Source organism: Lissotriton helveticus, chromosome 4_1 (assembly GCF_964261635.1).
Source record: "Lissotriton helveticus chromosome 4_1, aLisHel1.1, whole genome shotgun sequence".
NCBI classification, from domain to species: domain Eukaryota; kingdom Metazoa; phylum Chordata; class Amphibia; order Caudata; family Salamandridae; genus Lissotriton; species Lissotriton helveticus.
The window spans coordinates 110,257,193-110,274,091 of NC_136063.1; positions in this window are offsets into that span (position 1 = coordinate 110,257,193).

Sequence of the window (16,899 nt, forward strand, 5' to 3'; positions counted from 1 at the left end):
AGCAGATCCTTAATGACGTTGACTCCCACTTCGACACATAGATCCCTCGATTCCCTGTGTATGTTCTTCTGGCCTCCCTAAAGCTATTACCTTCCCCCTAAATCTCGCAGGGGCAAACAGATGGCACTTGCATTAGGGGCAGCGGTTCAGAACGTTCTCGCTCACTGGGGTACCAAGGCAGTTCCAACCCGTCTGAGATGGCTTCATAGGATATTGGGCATCTTGGGAATGGAGAGGATTTTACTTTCTCTAACTCACCTGGGGACTCCTTTCAGGATCTATTGGCACCTTCCTTGCATTACTAACATCTGGGTTCACTGAGGTTACTTGCCCCAAATATCTGCGACTCCTGCGACTTGCAGGCCCTCCTAGATTGCCAGCCTCAAAAACCTCTACTACCTAGTGTGTTTTTCCCTATGGGTCTTCCCTGGTTCGACCTTAATGTTACCGATTCCGGGAGGCACAGTTTTTAATTGGATGGAGGAGGGTGGGGTGTACTCTTTTTTGCTATGTTCGTTAATTTCTTGGCCAAACATGATAACACAATTGCTGTGTTGCATCCCGATGACCATAGAGCAAATTGGCTCGTTCGTTGTTTCCTTTGTCTTGGAAATTAATAAAAGAAATTTAAACAAATAAAAAAACTGCCAGTACACAATTTGCTAACTCTGGTCACTGACATAGCTTTCCATGGCAATACTGGTGCTCCTGAATATTGCAATTCTCTCAGGCAGGCTCTGCAACATATACGTGGAACTGAGTGAAATGTTTTGCAGGCTGGTGCGCTTAGAAACAGGTTGGCAAAAATGCACAGAAAGAAAAAAACACTGTAGACTGCATTGACTGCTGAGTGACAAAGCTGAAAAAACACAACTCACATGGTGTCATTCTTCACTACAGTCCTTGCTTACTGTTGAGAACATATTGGGAAAGACAACATTTTCACAGTCTTCATAATTTCACCACGCCTTCGTTTAGTTCATAGCCAAATAAAAGTTCCACAACAGAACATGACTTTATTTGACAAACTGCAATTACAATGTAGAAATATGTATTCCTCATGTCTGCCCTCCTCCTATCTGGGCTGCTGTCAGACAACAACAAACATCATAAAATATGTATATATTTTATAGACAGGTGGTGGTGCAGGAGTAATTGAATGGGCTGCTTTGCTAGTGTAAAGGGACTTCTCTCAGGGATTTGAGGGGGGAGCAGGCTGTCTGATTCAAGTTTGGGTTTTAAGCTCCGTTCAGGTGGCGTAGATGTATGTACTCCGTCCCGCGAGCCGGCTGTTTCTACTATTGATTTTCCTGAAAATTCAGCACGCATTGAATGCAGCAAACATGCACTAAAGCAGTCTACCTGACAAAACACTGGAGAATCTACATGTCCGCCCGTTTGGTGGGGAGGTTTGCAAGCAAATAGTCTAGAAAGGGTTATTTTGGGGATCATAGTAGTAGAAAGGGGCTTAGGATGAGTCAGAGAGTTGAGGTAGTAGAATGAACATTATCTGACATAGTCGGGTTTACCTCTGAGGGGGAGGGAGCCAGGATTTGAAAATCAGAAGAGTTATAGCTCGCACTGCGCAGTTTAGAGTTAAGACTGCACATTTTAGTCAGAAGGAGGACTTGTTCCAATCTACCATAAAAATCTCAAAACTGGTTAAGTTGGCAATACAAATTTGAACAAAAAATGCACCTATGGGCAGCTGCTGGGAAAACAATTGGGGAGGAATGCTCCAAAAGAGGGTGGAAATCGCCTGGGGCGAAGAGTCAGACAGTAGCTCGTCTCCCCAATTAAAAAGGGCGCCATCCTGAACTCAGTATGCAAACAGCTTGAAGAACCAGTCTGAGCTCCTACGCGCAGACCACCTGTGCACCCCAGCCCCGGCTGCATTGATTATCAGCAACAGCCTTGTTTGTGGCCTTTTGAGGGTTGGAACGCACACCAAGAGTACTGCATCCTCAAATAGCATGGCAATTACTCTCGGCAGTGGGATTATCAGTTTCACCTCTGCAGTACCAGTGGCATGAACTGCTTGAAAGTGGTGGAGAGCAGTGCAATGCCCCAGGCCCCCTTCCCCACCCCCAAGCCATGTGCTTGTAATTATCCGGTCAGCTCTGTGTGGATCCTGAAAGCGGAGCATGAAAAATACAGCTAACCTGCTGGGTCTGAACTGCTGCTTTCCAAACGCAGCACCTTTGAACTATTATACAACACTTCCACTTCCTGAAATCGAGCCATTGATTTGTGGAGCTTAGCTGTCAGTTGGGAGGAGATGTGCAACTAGAGCAACATTTTAGGGGGGGGGGTTACTAACAATTTCTGGGGTGTTGGGGCTAATTCTTCCAGCAATAGGCAGGGTGGAGATGACAGGGTGAAAAAACAACAAAGTCTCGTTATGACCTGTGAAGTACTCGGTGCGGCTGCGATAGCAATGTGCTGCATAGTTAGATAAACACTAAAGACTATTTGGGAGGTGGTAGGTGTGAGGTGGTGTGAACGGGAGGCTGGACGGGGAGGGGGAGCAACTTTACTGCCTTCTTTCTGAGAGTCTGTGTCCTGCTGAATTCAGAAAATATTGTTTTTATAAATAAAGCTGAATGTGAAGCTGCTGGGCTGTTTCCGATAATACACGCAAGACATAGGAAATAGAGCTGTTAAACAGCCATAACAAAGCATTTGGGGCAATAGCACGGCAAATAAAATAACTAATTTGCTCAGGATCACACACCCTTTGCAAGTTCGTATGAGAAATTTGATCTTTTGAATTTCCAAATGACTGCACTACCAGCCAACTAGTCACATTTCTTTTACTAATTGACAGCCAGCATCCATGCTCTCATACAATGCTACGAAAACAAACAATGCAAATCCGACAAAAAGAGCCAGTGCCAGGCAGCTGCGGAGTTTGTGTTGCCCAACTGCACTTCCCAAAGTGACCTTTTCGTAACTGATGAAATCAACTCAATGTGGGGACGCTTGCTTAGAGTCTAAATGCAATTTGGAGCAGCTTTGTACTGCTTCAGCTCCCTCAATTGACCAACAGGTGCACAGGGCCGGACTGGGAACCACAACCGGCCCCGGCAAGGTGCTCGGCCGTCCCCCCTCCCCACTCAGGGGGGTTGGAGGTGTCGCAGAGCTCTTTGCCGGGGCAGGTTTTCGGCCGATTTTGGTACTGGCCCGATTTTGCAGCTATGCTATGGCCAGTCAGGGCCTGCAGGTGCAACATGTGAAAAATCAGTGACACTCAGTTTAAACTAGGTTAGCTGATTTTCAGCCTGTAGGGTACTTTCGGGAACGCACTCGGGTTTAACCGATTTCTGGACAGCCTAGTTACATTCTACTACTGTGACTGAGACGTCCAGACAGTTAATATGTTTTTTGTCAATTTTATGTGTGACTGTCAAATTGAGAGAGTTCTGGAAGATATGGGTATACAATCACAAAGTTCTACTTCTAGACCCTCACAAATCATAAACAGATAGTCCATGCATCTGATCCAGAAAACAATTTGACTAGTCCACATCTTGTCCTCCCAACATCCAATAAACATACAGCTATAACTTAAAGAAAAATGGCTTTCTATAGCAATACCATAAATCTCTAGATATAAACAAGTTGTTCTCTAAACAAAAACGTGACATGGCCAGAAACATCATGGAATGATCATACCTATGCAGTGGGTTATCCCTGAAAAAGTGTTTGCATGTCTGTATGCTTAAGCAATGGTCAATGCAGGTTTATACGTAACTAGGCTGCAATGGTATCTCTGAAATCTTACAAATCAGTACTTTCCCTACAGTAAGATGGTAGAGCCAGTACATATGGGAGAAGGATGTTTGCTCCAGGAGACTACCATTGTCAGAAATTATACGTCTCCCAGGCAGAACCGTCTTGTTTTTGTGCACCTTAGAACATATAGAAGCCGGGTGCAATGAGGTTCATCACTAAAAGTAACTGGTAGTTATCCCCATTCAATAGCTCTTTTGATTTCTATCCCAGTAATTGGTCATTATATTTCCAAATAGCTATACTATAGGCGTGGTAAGAGCTTTTTTCATAGCTAGTAGAGTGAAGTTGCCTGTGTGATTCTTTCTAATACTTGTTTATATCCCAGAGGACCACATTGCTTCCCTTGTCTGAAGGGTTCATAGTTTTACGCTGTTCTTTCGATAAGGATAACAAAGCTTTCCTCTACTGACTACTCAAATTAGAGGCAACCCTGTGGGTTGTATCAGCAAGGTTATCGCCGTTTGGGAGGGAACATCGCTGGAAATCCAGCGATGTTCCTTGCAAAACTGCGATATCCAACTATCTCTGGAATTTTTATCGCCCTGGAGTAACGCGTTGTTAATAACGCGCTATCAGGGCGATAAATTCCTGCGATAACAAAATTATCGCTAAGCACGACCAGCGATAATTATCGCCGGTCGTTGATAATATGCCCCAAGGTTGTTAGAAATTCCCTCTCTGAAATCCCCCAATGGGAGATCCATCTTGTAGCTCTGCCAATGCCATGAGTCCAGAGATATCACCAAGATGAGTAGAGAAAAGGAAGTATCATGAACTGGGGCTATTGCAGACACATTACTCTTATTACTCTGCTGCATAAATAGTCTTTTAAGTTTTAGTTTACTTACAAAAAGAAAAATGTCAATGTGTGTCCTGCAGTGGGGCAGAAGGAAAGACCCAATTCCAAAAATGACTGTTCCCCAGGAGTCCAAACATGGGATGTGAGATTAACAATAGTCAGAAGGTTCTCACCCATTTCATCTTCTTTGTCTGCCTTGTGTTTTTCCCTCAATTAATTAATTAATTGTGGGTTTCTAAAGCACTAGAATCGACTCCCGAAGGAGTATCTCTGCGCTGTAGACCGCTGGGGTACCCGTCCTGGCTTTCCCTGTGAGATGGTCCCTACTGGGTATCTCCAAGGTGAAACCAGGCATCCCCGGCGTATGTGGGGGGCCGTTGTGGAGATGAGGCAAGCTAATGCCCAGAGTTGCCGAGTGTGATCCCTGGTTAGAGTAGGCACCGAAGCGAGAATTATCGAGTCCGCTGACGCTGGTCCACGACCCTGCCGCGTCGGGGATAGAACCCTGGTCCCGAGCCTTCCTCTGCTTCCGGGTCTGCCGCCTCTAACCAGTGAGCCACACCACTCCACTCTAACCAGTGAGCCACACCACTGCATGTTTTTGTTCACTGTTTTCCCCTCTTCTGGTAGCCTTCCTCTTCTGCTGCCCCCTCTTCTTCCTTTTGGTGATCTTCCCCCGATTCTCTGAGTTCTCTGTAAAAAAGTGGTATGCATCCATGGCAATTAGAAAGAGAGTTTCACTGGATGAGCTGGATGTTTGATCATCTGAAGAGTACACATCAGATCCAGAGTCTAAGGTAATCAACTGCCTGATAGTCAGTCAGTCAAAAAATTCTGTATTTCGACAGAAGCCATAAAAGAAGCAGCAAGAATAAAACATTTAGCAATATTTAAAAAAAATAAAAACCAGGGAAATTCCATTTTTACAAAAGTGACAATAATAAATAATTAAAAAATCATCCAGATTTTAAAATTTCTGAGCTTGCCCACCACATACGACACAAAAACCTGGAAACAGCAGATACAATATGCAAGTCTGTATTTGTTTTTAAAAGTCTATAGACTTCCTTGCAGTGCCCCGGCCCAAGTTCTTGCACAAATTTATAAGCTCTTTCCGACGTATTTTGCCGTATCCTCGGCAGAAAAAGAGCACGTGCGGGTCAGTCAATTCCTTGGCTGGACAAGCAGGGCAGCCCAGGTCGCGCCCGTGTACCCATTGATTTGTGTATGCGTTGAGCAGGAGACAACCATATTGAAACTGTAAATAGAGTTTCCTAGCCAGGGTTGGATAAATAACGTCAAGTACAGTCTCCAACATGTATGTACATTTCACGTCTAGGAATATAGACTGCCTGGAGCCGGCCCTAGGGCTGAGACACAAATTATCTATTTGAACATCCCAATATCTTCTTCTCAGGACCTTCCTGGTAATGCTTACACAGGCCAATCTGGGGTTCTCCCACAAATCACAGAATCCTAGAACGATCAAACAGTTTTTAACATACATGAGCCATGGAAACTTCCAGTTCCCTGAAGTGCTAAGAATCTCCTCTAGCTCAGTTCTATACTCAGCAAGTTCCGGGGTAGCCCATATCCTTCGCCAAAAAGAAGTGGCCTACATCCTACAACCTGGTTGATTGGTCTTACTGCTAGGTCCATGCAGAGAGGGAATAGAGGGGTGCTCACCGGAAGACCAACTATTTGTCTTTATTTTCAGTGATCAACATTCGATTAATATTTGAGTGGCCCCATATCTCAGCACCATACAGTGACACACTTCTCACCTGAGTTTTATAAATCTCTAGGACGGGGCTCATAGGTTTGTTATGGGTATCCCTAAAAACTTTGGCCAACCCCCCGAGACTTGGGTTAGTCTAAGATTAGCCTATGTGACCTGGGGCCCCCAAGTCATTTTTTCATTTAGGGTGACCCGCAGGTACTCAAATTTGCTAACCCTCTCTAGGGGTGAGCCATTCAGGCAGGGGCCAGAATGAAGCAATTTCCCGGGTTTGAAAACCATATATTTGGTTTTTTGTACGTTTATCTCCAACCCCCTATCCTTATAAAAAAAGTGAAAATCCATCCATCATTCTTTGTAGCCCTATAGGGGACTTAGACAGGAGGAGCGTGTCATCAGCAAACATCAAAGCCTGCACACAACCCCGAGCCAACTTCGGGGCATCGATGTTCTTGCATTGGCTGAGGGCGCGCACCAGGCCATTGATGTAAATACAAAATAAGGTGGGGGCCAGGACGCACTCCTGTCTAACTCCCCTATTAATCGAAATAGGGATTGTGAGATCCCCGCCTTTCCCATACCTAATTTTGGCATAGTTCCCTACGTGGAGCCGAATGATGATCTCTAAAAGATATGGGGGTATCCCCAGCTCCCACAACACTCTCCACTAGGTCTCCCTGGGAACCATGTCAAAGGCACTCCGCAGGTCCACAAAGACCAGATAGAGGCTCCCCCCCTCCGCTACTACTGATTTCCAATGGAGGAGTTTGAGCCTAAATATCTGGTCCATAGTTAAAGGATCTAAACCCAGCCTGTAGATGGGAATGATCCTTGCGAAGGCCTTTTGAGATATATCTATTAGACTGATAGGTCTATGGTTGGAGGGCTGAAAAGGACAGCCCTTCTTAAATACCGGAATTACCTCAGCCTCCAGCCACGATTCAGGTAGGTTCATCCCTTTTAGAATGGCATTAAAAATCAACCACAGGTAAGGGGCCCAAACTTTAGGCTCTTTTCTATATAGCTCTCTAGGAACATTGTCAAGCCCTGCAGCTTTTCCTAAAGGAATTTTTTTAATTACAGTTTCTACTTGAGCCAGGGATATTTGAGGGGAATCTATATCTATGGTAGGGAGTGTGAAGGGAGATGGTACTACCATAGAACCATTGTCTGGTGGTATAGAGTACAGAGCTTGGTAGTGGGTAACCCAACTCTCTACCGCCATGTTCGCATCCAAAGGAGTCCGACCCTCACTACTGCTGGTCGCAACGATATTCCAGAATGATCTTGGATCCTTGCATTCCAGGGCTATTTTTAACCTGTCCCATTGCCTGATAGTTCCATCAAACTTCCTAGCAAATGGTATGTATTATCCAGTGACATCCCCTCCCATAATCTATGTGTTTCTTTTTTGTATAGTCTTCCATACCATAATAATAGTTGTTTAGTAGTTGTATCTGTGTTCTGGACCCCGGGTGGTTTCACGTATTTCCCAGATGTGACTCATCATCTTGTTCATTATAATAAACAGCAGCTCTCTTTTGATAATGATAATGAGCAGTGAATAAGTAGCAGTATGTCAAAATGGTTATGAAAATATCACAAACTCTGAACTGTGCTCCAAACTGTTACAATGTGGTGGAGAGCCCCTGCCGCAATAGTATTAAATCAAGACAGCAAAGGCGAAGATTGTGAGAAGCCATGAGAAAAAAAATGGGGCACAAGTTGAACTCCACTCACCCTCCGGTTTATGGGTAGTTCAGCCTCTAATCCCCAAATGTAAAACAAAGGTCACTCCTTGACTTCTCTCGTCAAGTCTGGTATTTCCTTGCAGGCCAGGACCACAGAAACCAAGATCCAAGAAGGCGGTTGCTGGGACCAGCTGAAAAGTTTAGCAGGCAGTCAGTGCTGCAAAGCAAGTTGCCTCGTCCACACTGGCGGGGCTTATGCAGGCACATGGGTGCAGGTCACATAATGAAATTGCACAAGAGACTGGTAAGTCTCACACTAGACAGTTTTAAGTTTCAGAAAAAGAAAAAACATGTTTCACCTGCAACAGTACTTCCTTACTAAGCATGAGCGAAAAATCCGCTCCGATCGCGGATTTTGCGGATTTTCGGTAAATTCGCGATCCGCGAACCCTCGCGAATTTACCGAAAATCCGCAATCCGCGAGCGGCGGATTCCTCGGTCAAAAGTTCAAGCCTAATTTACGCTGGCGCCGGCAAGCTGCCAGCGCCATCCTCAAATAGTTACTTAATTAGCTTCAACAGGAAGCTCTAATAGATAAGATAAAGCAGGGGCTCGAGCGCCTGCTTTATTTTACCAATTGGAGCTTCCTGTTGAAGCTAATTAAGTAACTTTTTTACGATGGCGCTGGCAGCTTGCCGGCGCCATCGTAAATTATTTACAGCAGGCACAAAACGGTGGTGTCTTCTTGAATAAATATGAAGGGCAGGGTTCATTCTGGCACGACGGTCCTGGCACAAAAATCAAACCTCAACCCCAAGCACTTACAGTCTATCCGTTACGCATGTGCCCTAGTTGAAGCTTAACTTCAGTGACTTGACTTTCACGAGCGCAATCTTCGTGCTGCTGTTCCTGTGTAACAACATTGATTACATTCTCGCAACCCACGATTTTAACTCATGCAACAAAAATATGCAGTGATAAATAGGTCAAAATGGGGAGTAACATATAAGAATATGTGCAAAAATACAGATTGGATTATATTACTCCCCATTTTTTAAGGGACATCTCATGAAGTCCCAGTATTCCTGTAACCCAGAATTTGAGGTGATTTGGATCTGGACCTGTGGGTGCTGCTAATCAGACGAGGTCAACGACCCTGTATTCGGGGATACAACCTCTTAGCCTGACCTCTGTGAATACTGACAGAGTCAGAGGGTTATAGCGTGGCCTGGGGTCACTGACACCCAGACTCGAGCAGAGATATTTCAAAGCTGAGTAGAGCAGGGCTTGGGGCTCACTGTTACAGAACAGATAATTGCCTTGCGGCATAACTTGGTTAACCTCATCGGCCTTTGCATCCTTGACTTTCACGAGCGCAATCCTCGTGCTGCTGTTCCTGTGGCCAAGAGCTTCTGTATCTTATTCTTTATCTGCTGCTCTGATCGGTCTCTGACCTTTTATACACACAAGAGGCATGTGTACTCGCATGGAAGCCCCGTCCGTTTGGCCCCGCCCACACACTCGAGGAAGCCCCGCCCCCAAATCCGCCGATCCGCAAAAACCGCGGATTTTGCGGATCCACGATCCGTGAATTCGCAAATTTGTGAATCGTGGATCTGCAAAATCCGCCCATGCTTATTCCTTACATCCATGTAACACTCACAAAGTACTCTATCACCATTAACAAGCTGCAAAGCAATAATTGACATAGAATACATACTTCATCTTTCTTCTTCGGCTCATAGACTATACAACTGTAATGGATATTATCCAAACATCGCTGATTATACAAATCATATCGTAATTCGAAATAAAAATAGCTTAAGCAAAATTCACAATATTTGTGATCAGCAAGGCATCAGAAAAGGTCTGGAAAAATGTCAATTGAAATTTTAAGCCAAGTGGTCCGTTTCACACTAGCTGGTGTGTTGACACAGAAAATCAGTAAATAGATGAAACTATGGCAAAGTGGCTTCAGTGAGCAAGGGAAGCTCAGCGGCTGCAAGGGGAGAAGCCACTGGGACTACATAGCCATACATTATTTTTCAAAGTACGCCCTAACCATTGACACTCTACCCACAGCAAATTACAATAATAAATGATTGTTACAATTGGAATTTCCCTTTATTCGGAAGGCATGCAAAAAAATTGTTGGACTACCTGCCCATCTCCATCCACATAACCAGACATAACATATAACTGTCATATGGTTACTGCACCACCAAAAATAAACAAACAGGGCACACTGTATAGAACATTGGTGGAAAATGACATTCCTTGATTTTACGTCCAGCATGTGGTGATGTGGCAGGTAGAATGACTGGTGGCAGCTGCTGCTTCTCTGCTGCATTGGTGCTCCTGCAGCAGAGATACTATTGCAGCTGGATACCTCACTGTCTGCTGTCTCTGTTCCTCCTCCACTATTAAACATGTTTGATTGGATTGCCTCCACTGCATCTGTTATCAGTTACAGCCATCATGCAATGTCACCACTGTGTGGCCCATCTCAAGCTGCAGACCTAGGTTGCACTTGGTGGGTTGTCTGGTTACCAGTGCCAGCCTACAGATTGACCTGGTCATTGAGTCCATTCTGTGTGCCCGGCTGCACTCCATTCTCCTATGCTACCCTCTCACCTCAGACAACTCTGTGCATAGTTGCCCAATTGCCCCAGTAAGGGCATCACATTTTCCCTCAATGTGTGCCTGGTTCTCAACCATCTGTTGAGTGATGTTTAAAAATCACTGGCTCAGTTTGGAGGTGATCATCCTAATCTGTTTTTGTTTCAGGTGCTGAACCTTCAGCATGGCCTGTTCCAGGCCACCAAACACTGCCTGAGTGGATGCTCCAGCATGGGTGGGAGTATGCATCCTAGCTTGCAGACAACTTCCTGACTACTGTGCAAGAAGTGGATCATGGTGCCTGTAGTGCATTGGGATGGTGCTGGCTTATGTGTATGTCATTACCTGGAGCCTGTGGTGACCTGGATACAGCAGTTGCGCAGACATTGGACAACTTGGCTCACTTGCTGTTCTTTGGTCCTGCCCTTCCTCCATCTGGCCCTGATCGTGGTATTCATCACTATCCACACTTGTCTCTCCTTCCAGAGGTGTATCTATGTTACAAATGAGAAAATAAGGAAATAAATTGGAGTCACTACCTCAGTGGTGGTACTATATTGTACAGCTCATGTCAATCCCTAACAGTTCCAGTGAAATACTGATATGGTATTCATTTCACACTGACCAGGGGGTGGTGGAGTTTGAGATGTGTTGAGGGTCCCAAATCCAACGACTGCCTCTCTCTCTAGGGTATTTTCAACCATAGCCTCTGCTACTGAAGGTTCTGAAGCATTGGATTCGCCTCCTCCTGTTACTTGTACTTCACGCAGCCATGCTGTCACCCTCTTCTTGGCCCTGGAGTGCAGGTTGTAACACCTTTCCTTTAGGTCGTCCAGGGTCCTTATGGGCAGTTGCATCTCTCTCCAGATTTTTCATTTGTCAGACTCTGGGACAGCATGATATGCCCTCCCAAACAACTGCTCATGGTTTTTGCAGTATTCTTCAATTAGTATGTCCAGTTCCTTCTCAGAGAATTTAAGGTAATGCAGATGCCCCTTTCCTGCATTCTCACTGTATTTGTTAGACATCTGGTTTTTTTGGATTAGCCTGCTTGCAGTGTTGAACTGTGTTGCTGCACTTTACCAGGTTCTCTCAATTCTGTTCAGGATTCTCCAGGGATACAACTTTACGTTTTGGGGTTCTTCTGCTCTCCCAGGAAGTGTTTCTGATTGTTCTTTTCTTGCGGTCGCTATTTGCCCATTTAAAATGCACTTTTCTGCTACGTTTGCTATTTGCAAAAGCAAAACTGGCTTTTCCACCATGGACTCTATCTGCGGCACTTAGCATGTTGCAATTTGCCTCAAAGCTAAATTGCATTGCGAGTCATTGGTGAATCGCAATTTGGGGACCAGTTGGGCATGTACATTGATATTTGTGACTCACAAATTGTGACTCGCTATTTGGCAAAAGTTACGAGTTTCAAATTGAGGCACTCTTACATCTGGCCCATAGTTAGAAGTTTTTCACTGGTACACACACACTTTTAGGCACATATGCTGACTTGTACATCCAGTGTTGTACATTGCGTAGAGTGCTATGTAAGCACTGATAAACGGGCAGAGCTACTAATACATACTCTTGGTTATTGATTCAAGATTCTAAAGCGTTGCTCAAATGCAGACAGATAACACATGTATCTAGAGCTTAAACAACTCATTAATGAATGACGCACCCAAGGGACAATCAATGCCACCCCTTACATATATAATTACAGAACCAGACAGCCAGAAACAGAGCATACAATGTAGTAAGAGACTTTAGTTGGTGCCCAAAAAAAAACCACATAGGAAATGAGAAACTTACCCAGATATGTACTAAATATCTGATACTAGCAAGTGAACCATCCAGACAAGTACTCCTTTCAAAATATTGCAAGCTTAGTGCAATTCTACTGTTAGTTCCTCTTGGTATTTCAAACCCCTTGACAAGCCTTGTACTACTACTTAAAAGTCACTGCTAAGCTACTCTGTAGGTAGGCCCTAGGGTAAATTGTATATGTATAAACAAAAAACATGCAGTTATCTGTTTTTCACAAGTACAAATACACTTTTATGCACATATGCTGACTTATAAATCCAGTGTTGTACATTGCGTTAAATGTCATGTGAGCATTTATGAAAGTGCAAAGCTAATAATACATCTTCTCAGACACTATGAACACCTACTTGGTTTCTAACACTCATTTGTGCTTAGTATGCATGTGATGACCTGCTTGAATTCTTACCAAAATTTAATTTAAATATAAAGAACATTGAAGCAAAGACAGTGGGAGAACTTTGTTCCTTGGATCCTGGTAATATTTTCAGATTTTTTAACCATAGTTTTGAAGCTATGATGTCATTCATCTGCAACTATAGTAATCCACCTCTTGGAGAGGGCACAGATTTATTTTCAAAGACTGATTTGCATATGGCTGAGTCCCAACTGGAATGACACAGTGAGCAATCAAATGGCCTAGATCTCTGTACTGGGGTGAATGTATGACATTGTTCTGCATCTGTTAATCAATTCTTCGTTTTACAAATTTATTTTGGCGTATAGAGTACCAAGCCAAAGCTGCTCTTCAGATACACATGCTATTATGTATAAAGGATGTATCAAAATTTGGAACAGATATTGATAAGGCAGTTTTGTCTTTCTTCGGACAGTATTTCACATGAGCAATCCAGAGAGAAGTGGAGAAAACAGCTTGGGACAAAAGGTGTTATGGTTTCAAAGTCATAGATGTTAAAAATACTGCTGTCGAAAAAACAGCTGCAAAGGAACATGTTATACAAAATGTCGCTGTGGATTCCCACAACCTATTATTTCACAAGGAAGAGTTAACAGCTTTTTCTCAGCGGTAAGACATACAATAAGTCAGAAATCACTGAAAAAAAGTACAACTAAGAAGAACAGAAGCTTTAAAGTGGATTAATGACTATTACACAGTCATTTTGAAAATGTGAAGTGCAAATATGGATATTCAGTTGGTTGCAGACAACTCCATTGTTGTTACTCACTATGTCACATCATACATTACAAAAAAAGAGAAGTCAGAGATGAAAGAGATGTGGGAGGAGAGTTCTCCAGTAAAGAGTCTCAGCAAGAATTTGTACAGCTTCAGATTGAAGAGGCTTTCTCATCAACAGATCCTATGAGTGTTCATATTGGTTGAGCTCGGACAGTTTATTCTCAAAGTGAAAAGGAATTATTTGGGGAATCCTAGGCCTATCCAGCACACAGAACGGGGTATTGAAGTCTTTTCCAGAAATCCATTACTCAGCAGAATTTCAGGAAGAAAGCACTGAAATTGTTAAAACGAATGTGTTGGATACATTCTATCCAAGAAGGAGTGCACACCTTGAAAATGAATACCTGTATGAAATACCTCAACACTACAGATTTGAAATGAATTTTACAGAAAATATAAATGAAGAAATATATGCACTTATGGGATAAGACATATGCTTGGTGAAACATGCAAGAGGAAATCTTATTAACCATCGAACATTCTGTTGCCAAATTCCAGATAAAAGAGAATGTTCTATTTAGCACTTTTATAACTGTTCAAGTCTTGGCATACTGAAACAGGATTACTTGGAGATTTTGATTGATACAGCCTTCAGTGCTCATTTTTTCCTATGTATTTGAAAATGTTAAGGGCCAGATGTACGACCATTCACTTTTACAAGTCGCAATTTGTGACTCACAAAAGTGAATGTACAACAGTGTCTCTGACACTATTTGCTATTCCCAATGTAGCTGCAAATTTCATGCCTCATTAATATTCATGAGGCAAGCACTTGTGACCTCATTGGGAATTGCTAGCACTCCCAAGGATGGTTGCCTGCTGCAAAAAGCAGACCAACATGTCTGTGACTGCTTTTTTAATAAAGCAGTTTTTTTAATGCATCCCGCTTTCATATAAAAAAGAAAAATGAAACTTTACAGGTTCATTTTTTAAGGGAAGAGCTCTTAAAAAAACTTTCACACACACTCACAAAGGGGAAGGGGACCTCGTCCCATTTGCTAGTGGTAAACTGTAGGTGGTAAACTGTGAGTGTTTTTTGCCGGTTTCAAATGCGGTTGCCAAACAATAGTTCATGGCATTCAGACTCGCTTTTAGGAAGGGATGCCCCTTCCTAAAAGCGAGAGTCGCAAACTCTATTTAGCGAGTCAGTGACTCGCAAAATAGTGTTTTTACATGCCAGGCCCTGTTTTCAAGCGCAAACAAGGGTCATACATCTAGTCCATTATGATTAAATTAAACAGGAGGAATTTATTGCAGTTGAACTAGCTAGAGAAAGATCCCAAAGTAGTTTAGGTTCTGGACCATTGTTTCAAGAGACTATTCGATAACCAAATTATTCAAAATGAAGCAGCGCTAGTAATGAACGTGGTAGAAACTGCAATTGAGCAACCAAAACAGAACACTATTACATTTGAAAAGTAAGAAGGACAACTTAACAGCGAACAAAAAATAAATATATATATTCAAGTTAAAGAGAAAATAGAACATAGATTCCTCCATGACAAGAAAGAATGTTCATTATTTAAACCTATTCTGTTATACATTATTGGTCAAGCTGGTGCAGGAAAAAGTTTCTTAACCCCAGCGCTGCTAGGCCTTTTCCCTCTGTACTGAGCCTTTTTGTGGGGTAGTGCACGCTTAGGCCCCTGTAACTTGTTGACCACATAAGGTATCCATGCCAAATTTGTGTCCTTTTCTTCCAACATCATGGGGATTCTAAAGGTACCCAGGGTCAGTGGATTCCCCTGGAGGGGTCCCCGGAATTGGCCTAAAAATACAGCTAAATTATGTTTTTGGGGGGAAAAATGGGAAAAAAGCGCTGCAAATGAAAGCGTCTGGGTTTTTCCCTACACATGGTATCAACATTTTTTACACAGTGTTGGCATTTTTCTGGGACATAGCCGGTTTTTGCTATTTTTTGTGCTTTCAACCTCCTTCCAGTTAATGGTAGAAATGGGTAAGAAAACAATAATGGATCCTGGAAAGCTATACATTTTAGAAAAGTAGACAGAATTCTGAATTCAGCATGTGGTCATTTGTGTAGATCCATCAAGGTTTCTTTATTTAAACTAACAATTAAATATAGGAAAAATTGCAAATTAGTTGAAAAAATCTGCCTTTTGTGTCAATGTTTTCACCTGTAACTTCTTCTGATTATGACAGCTCTTTGATAAGCAATATACTGTTACATCAGCTGAACCTTACTGGTTGTGGGGATTATATATGACTTGTAGGTTCACTAAGAACCCGACAAACTCAGAGTAAAAAACTGAGCAGTAATTTGCATTGGCTTATGATTATGTACCGGGTATATAGCAATTATTGTGGGAAAATGTATACATGGAAAAATTGGTATGAAAAACACCTATGTATTTCTGAAATGGGTACAAATGATAGAGTTTAGAAACTGTAGATATTTGCATATTTTCAAAATTGGGAATACGCATACTAGCATGAGAATTATTGGTCATTTTTCAAAATGACTTCTTTTATTAGACAATGTCTTTCATTTGGAAGGCAGAAATGCAATAGGTAATACCAGTTGCTTTACAAATATGAATTACCCTAAGTCCCCCGATAAAAATGGTACCTCACTTGTTTGGTTAGGCATAGTGCCCACAACAGGAAATTGCTCAAAACGGAACGTGAACACAACCACATTTTCACAATGAAAAATTACCCTTTTTTAGCAAAGTGCCTAACTGTAGTTCTTGAACTCTAGCTCTGCCGCACCTAGAGAAACCTAGCAAACCTGTACATTTTTGAAAACTAGACACCCAGGGAAATCCAGGATGGGGTGACTTCACTGCCTCGCACCAGGTTCTGCTACCCAGAATCCCTTGCAAACCTAAATAATTGTAAAAAAACACATTTTACCCACTTTTCTCTGGTGGAAAGTTCTGGAATATGCGTGGATCCACAAATTTCCCCCCACCCGCGTTCCCCAAAGTCTTCCTAGAAAAATGGCACCTCACTTGTGTTTGTCGGCATAGTGCCCGCGACAGGAAACAGCGCAAAACACAACGTAGGCCTACTTCAATTTCGCAGTGAAAAATGAATCTTTTTTGGCAAAGTACCTAGCTGCAGTTTTTGAACCATAGCTTTGCCGGCACTTAGGAAAACCTAGCAAACTTATACATTTTTTATAACTAGACACACAGGGGAATCTAGGACGGGGTGACTTGACTGCCTTGCACCAGGTTTTGTTACCCAGAATCCCATGCAAACCTAAACAATTGCAAAA